At 48.5% G+C, this 5,735-nt stretch overlaps 1 protein-coding gene across 3 annotated transcripts in view; it reads right to left on the bottom strand.

Moving 5' to 3' along the window:
• Positions 1-276, bottom strand: part of LOC122552157 (patatin-like phospholipase domain-containing protein 7) — a 44,926-nt gene extending 44,650 nt beyond the window's left edge. For all 3 annotated transcript variants that reach the window (XR_006312319.1, XM_043694674.1, XM_043694678.1), the window contains exon 1: positions 135-276. The gene's annotated coding sequence lies outside the window, so the exon portion shown is untranslated. The remainder of the gene's footprint in view (positions 1-134) is intronic.
• Positions 277-5,735: the final 5,459 nt, after the last annotated feature.

Here is a 5,735-nt window from a genome sequence, read left to right as displayed (position 1 = left end):
GGTGGGGAGTGGAGTAGGGTGGGGGGTGGGAGGCGGACACGGTCGCTGTGGGGGACGGTAACGGGTGAAGAGACCGAGTGTGTGGGGACAGTCTCCCCCTCTCTCCCTACCCCCTCTCTCCCTACAACCATTACCTCCTCCGGGCGGCTGCAGCTCCCCGCGGCCTAGACGGCTCGCCTCCGCCTCGGCCTGGATTTCTTGAGCTGCCCTCTCTCCCCCCGCCCCAATACACATAGCCCCGACCCTCCCAGGTATAGGTCACAACAACACCCGGGCAACGCCGGTGACTGACTGGCGGCTTAGCCAACCAGCGCACAGCCTGCCTCTCCGATCGGCCACGCCGTCCGCCAATAGAAATGCAGTTGTCCTCCTGATTGACAGCGTCTGGAGCAATACAAATAAGACCCTCCCCTGCACCGCTTCTTGTACGACCAATCAGAGGGGGATGGGGCGGGACGCTGGTGCTTTGATTGACAGACCACATTCCCAGCTGGGATAATAGGGACAGCAATTTGGCCCCAGAAGTTCTGGCACAATCCATTTCTCCACAGCTCATTTTCCTCTGCAAGTGGCTCAGTCAGACATCCCATTTGGCATAAGATCAAACAGAGGCCATTCACCCCATTGAGGGATGGAGCAGAATCAGTGAGAGAAAGTGAGGACTGCAGATGCTGGAGATTAGCGTGGGAAAGTGTGGTGCTGAAAAAGCACAGCAGGTCATACAGTATCTGAGCAGCAGGAGAGTCGATGTTTCAGGCATAAGCAACTTTCTCTCAGTCACTAACTTTACTGCGAAGCCTCTTCCAAGGATGAAGAAGTTCTCCTCCTCCCTCCACAAGGATCTCAGTGAGTCTCTTTCTCACTACACCCCCACCAAGTCATCTCCTCCACCCTGAAGCTCTTCAACCACATTCGGAAGCAGACCAGCACATTCCTGATGAATGGCTTATGCCCACAACATCGACTCTCCTGTTTGTCCTTCAGTGAGATCATGGTTGATCAGATAAGGGTTGAAAGACAGCATGGTGGCTCAGTGGTTAGCACTGCTACCTCACTGCACCAGGGACCCAGGTTTGATTCCAGCCTCAGGCAACTATCTATGTGGAGTTTGCACATTCTCCCTGTGTCTGCATGTGTTTCCTCTCAGTCCAAAGATGTGCAGATCGGGTGAATTGGCCATTCTAAATTGCCCATTAGTGTATTAGTCAGAGGGAAACGAGTCTGGGTGGGTTACTTTTCGGAGGGTCAGTGTGGATTTGGGCCGAAGGAACTGTTTCCACACTGTTGGGAATCTAATCTATAATCCGCAACTGCACTTTCCTGTTTTAACTCCAAAGCCCTTGATTTTTTTCTCATCTCAAGTTGTCTGATGTCACCATTCTTTTTGTATCTTTTAGCCCACATCCCTCTAACCATCTATCAGTCACCTCCCACAGTGGCCTGAGTGCGTGGCCAATCCAAACCTGCTGCCAGCAATCTGTCCTCCATCTCTTCACTCCTTTTACATTGTTGAAAACTGACCCACTCCATCCAGAACCACTTTCTAGTCTTTTGATGCAAGATTTCTCAAGGTCCACACTCCAAATCACTATCTCATTAATTATTTTCAAAAAATTTATATTTATTCCCAAATTGAGAAATTATTCACATGGAATCTTGACAATTGTTATTTTAGCACTGATTCCTGTGCATGTTTAACCAGCTTTTTACACTTTCCAGGTACTTAAATTGGTTTGAATCAGTGCAGATAAAGGCCATTTAGCCCATTGAGTCTGCACCAACCCTCCAAAGACCATGGTGGCACAGTGGTTAACACTGCTACCTGGGTGTGCAGGCTCCGTGGGATAGCCATGAGAAATGCAGCGCTACAGGGAGAGAGTGGGGGGAGGGGAGAGGGGAAAGAGGACTCTGGTTGAGTGGGATACTCTTCAGAAGGGCAATGCAGACTTTATACACTGAATGGCTTCTATGTGCACTGTAAGGATCCTATGATCGGATATTATTACCTCCTCCAAAAAGCAAATGTGGCAAGGATAGTTTCAAAGAACTTGGTCCTACAAGTCACACAGGGATTTAGGGTGTAGGTTTGCTCGCTGAGCTGAGTGGGATGAATTGGTTGAATGGCTTTTTCCTCACTAACATTTAGGTTCCAGAGCACTTATCCAAAATTCTTCGTGTACTTTGACTGTCTGAACAGAATTACAGCACAAGAAGCCAACCATTAGCTTTTTATTGCAAAGAATTATAACTGACAAATGTTTCATACATTATTATTATTTTAAAGGTCTATTATTTAATTGGAGAAAAATGAAGCTTTTACCAATTAGATAAGGCAGAGAGAAACTAATTCCATTGATGGGAGAGCTCTGTAGTATCAGGAAGAGAGTGGTGTTGTGGTAATATTGCTGAGCTTGTAAGCTGAAGACCCAGACTACAGCACGCATTGATTCAAACCCCATACATGGAAGTTGGTACATTTAACAAATTTGGAAGTGAAAGCTTGTCTCAATAATGGTGATTGTCCTCAGTTGCAGAGTCATAGAGACATACAGCACGGAAGCAGACCCTTCGGTCCTACTTGTCCATGCTGACCACATATCCTAACCTAATCTAGTCCCATTTGCCAGTATATAGCCCATATCACTGTAAACCCTTCCTATTCATATATCCATCCAGATGCCTTTTAAACGCTGTAATTGTACTAGCCTCTACCACTTCCTCTGGCAGCTCATTCCATACACACACCACGCTCTGTGTGAAGATTTTGTCCCTTAGGTCCCTTTTAAATCATTCCCCTCTCACCCGAAACTAAAGCCATCTGGTTCCCTTGAGGGAAGGAAAACTGCCAACCTTATCCAGTCTGGTCAACATGCCACTCCAAATAAACAGAGGTGACTAAAATTTACAAAATGGATAAAATTAAAATGGATGTAGCATTCAGAACAAAACAGATGAACTGAAAGCACAAGTAGAAATAAATAGGTATGATTAGATTGCCATTACCAGTCTGAAAGTTGAAGACATTTCAGAAATTGTGAAGGGATGGCCCTGTTAGTTAATATTGGAATGTGTACAGAGGAGAGGCATGGGGTTGGGGTACAGACAAAGATGAGAGTCACTTCTGGGAGTGGCATTCAGGCCTCCAACCAGTAACACCATTGTAAGATGAAGTACGTAAGGGAAGAAACAATGAGAGCTAGTCACCAATAATCATCTACACGTCCACTGGAAATGTCACGAGGACAAAGATAACCTGGAAGAGGAAGTCAAAGAATATTTCCAGGATAGATCCATAGAACAGCATGTTCTAGAGCTGGAACAGAACAGAAATTGCAGCAGAGTTAAATGTTTCAGATCCAAGTGACCCTTCTTTAGAACTGGTTATAGCTAAGGTGATTGATACGTATACTGAAGAAACAGCAGGGGGAAGGAGTAAATCACAGGTGGAGCCCAGAAATAGAGAAAAAAACAGTTGGGCAGATAAAGGAATTAGTAAAGATAAGCCTGGGACATCTTACCTTTATACACAGCATCCTAGACACTATTATCCCCATCCCTACATATCCCCCCTCTGTCTCTGACAACCAACAGAGATGGCACGACAGTGTGATATACTCGGGAGGAAGTTGCTGACATGACATCATGGAGTCCAGAGTCACATGCCATCAGGTAAACATAGGGAAGGAAACCTCTGCCAGCTGATGGATCAGTGTTCCTCCATGTTGAACACCATTTAGAGGAAGCAGATGGGGGTGAGGGGGCAGAATGTACTCTGGCTATGGAGGGGAATATCCAGCACGAAGTGAGGCCCAGCAGCCTCACTACTGACGGAGCTGGTCAGGTCCTAAGGGGCATTGCTTTGAAATTGCCTCTTCAACAGGTTTTTTTTATTTCAAAAATATACTTTATTCATAAAATATGATGATGGTCTGTACAGTTGGACATGCCATACATATGTAAACATTCCATTTCTTTGCAGACCTAAACAGAGTAATCATTCCTATTTACAGGTCTGTACGATTACATTTTTAGCTGAGGCGTCAGCAGAGCCCAAATGACTGCATGCGCCCCCTGTCCTTCGTTAGGCTGGCAGACTTTACACGGTGGTCTTTCCCCACCGTGCCTTGACGGCAGCTGCTCCAAGCTTCAGCGTGTCCCTCAACACGTAGTCCTGGACCTTGGAATGTGCCAGTCTGCAGCACTCAGTCAGGGTCAACTCCTTCAGCTGGAAGATCAGCAGGTTTCGGACACCCAGAGAGCGTCCTTCACTGAGTTGATGATCCTCCAGGCACAGTTCATGTTCGTCTCAGTGTGCACCCGGGGAACAGGCCATAGAGCACGGAGTCCCGCGTCTCGGCGCTGCTCGGGACGAACTTCAACAAACACCACTGCATTCCTCTCCAGACTTCTTCTGCGTGGGCACATTCCAGAAGGTGGTGTGTGACAGTCTCATCCTCCCCGCAGCCGCTTCGAGGGCAGCGTGTGGTGCGGCTGAAAGTCCGGGTGTACATAAAGGATTTCACAGGCAGAGCCCTTCTCACCACCAGCCAAGCCATGTCTTGGTGCTTGTTGGAAAGTTCTGGCGATGAAGCATTCTGACAGTCTGCTCAGGGAACCGCTCAATAGGATCCGCCCTCACCTTTTCCCGAAGGGTCTCAAGGACACTACGTGCTGACCACTTCCTGATGGACTTGTGGTCAAAGGTGTTTTTCTTCATAAACTTCTCCACGAAGGACAGGTGATATACGGAACGGTCCAACTACTCGGAGCCTTCCTCGGCAGCGAGGCCAGCCCCATCCTTCGCAACACCGGGGACAGGTAGAACCTCAGTACGTAGTGACACTTGGTGTTTGCGTACCGGGGATCCACGCACAGCTTGATGCAGCCACACACAAAGGTGGCCATCAGGGTGAGGGTGGCATTGGGTGTATTTTTTCCCCCGTTGCCCAGATCTTTGTACAGCGAGTCCCTTTGGACCCAGTCCATCTTTGACCTCCATATAAACTGGAAGATGGCCCGGGTGACTGCAGCGGCACATGTTCTGGGAATAGACCTGTACCATGTATAATAGCAATGACAGTGCCTCACAGCTGATGACCAGGTTTTTTCCTGCGATGGAGAGCGACTGTAGCTTCCATCTGCCCAGTTTCTGCCTCACTTTGCTGATACGCTCCCCCCAAGACTTGGTGCATGACCCAGCCCCCCCCCGAACCAAAGACCCAGGTGGTCGATCCTGACGGTGAAGGGGATCGAGGATTGGTCGGCCCAGTTCCTGAAGAGCATGGCCTCGCTCTTGCCTCGGTTTACCTTGGCCTCCAAGGCCCGCTCGAACTGGTCACATATGCACATGAGTCTGCGCACGGACAGCGGATCCAAGCAGAAAACAGCGACGTCATCGATGTACAGAGGGGCCTTAACCTGCAGGCTCCTGCTGCCAGTAATAGTCACCCCTCTCAGGCTTGTATCCTTCCTGATGGACTCAGCAAATAGCTCTATGCAGCACACAAACAAGGCAGGAGAGAGAGGGCAGCCCTGCCTGACTCCAGATCTGACTGGGAAGCTATCTGATTCCCACCCATTGATTGAGACTGCACTGACAATGTTGGTGTAGAGCAATCTGATCCAATTGCAGATTCCCTCCCCAAAGCCCATTTTGAAGAGAACATCTCTCATATACGTGTGTGATATCCTGTCAAAGGCTTTCTCCTGGACCAGGCTGATCAGGCAGGTGTCCA

Source organism: Chiloscyllium plagiosum, chromosome 8 (genome assembly GCF_004010195.1).
Source record: "Chiloscyllium plagiosum isolate BGI_BamShark_2017 chromosome 8, ASM401019v2, whole genome shotgun sequence".
NCBI lineage: Eukaryota > Metazoa > Chordata > Chondrichthyes > Orectolobiformes > Hemiscylliidae > Chiloscyllium > Chiloscyllium plagiosum.
The sequence above is the reverse complement of the archived record's forward strand: the minus strand, read 5'-3'. Positions and strand labels throughout refer to the sequence as shown.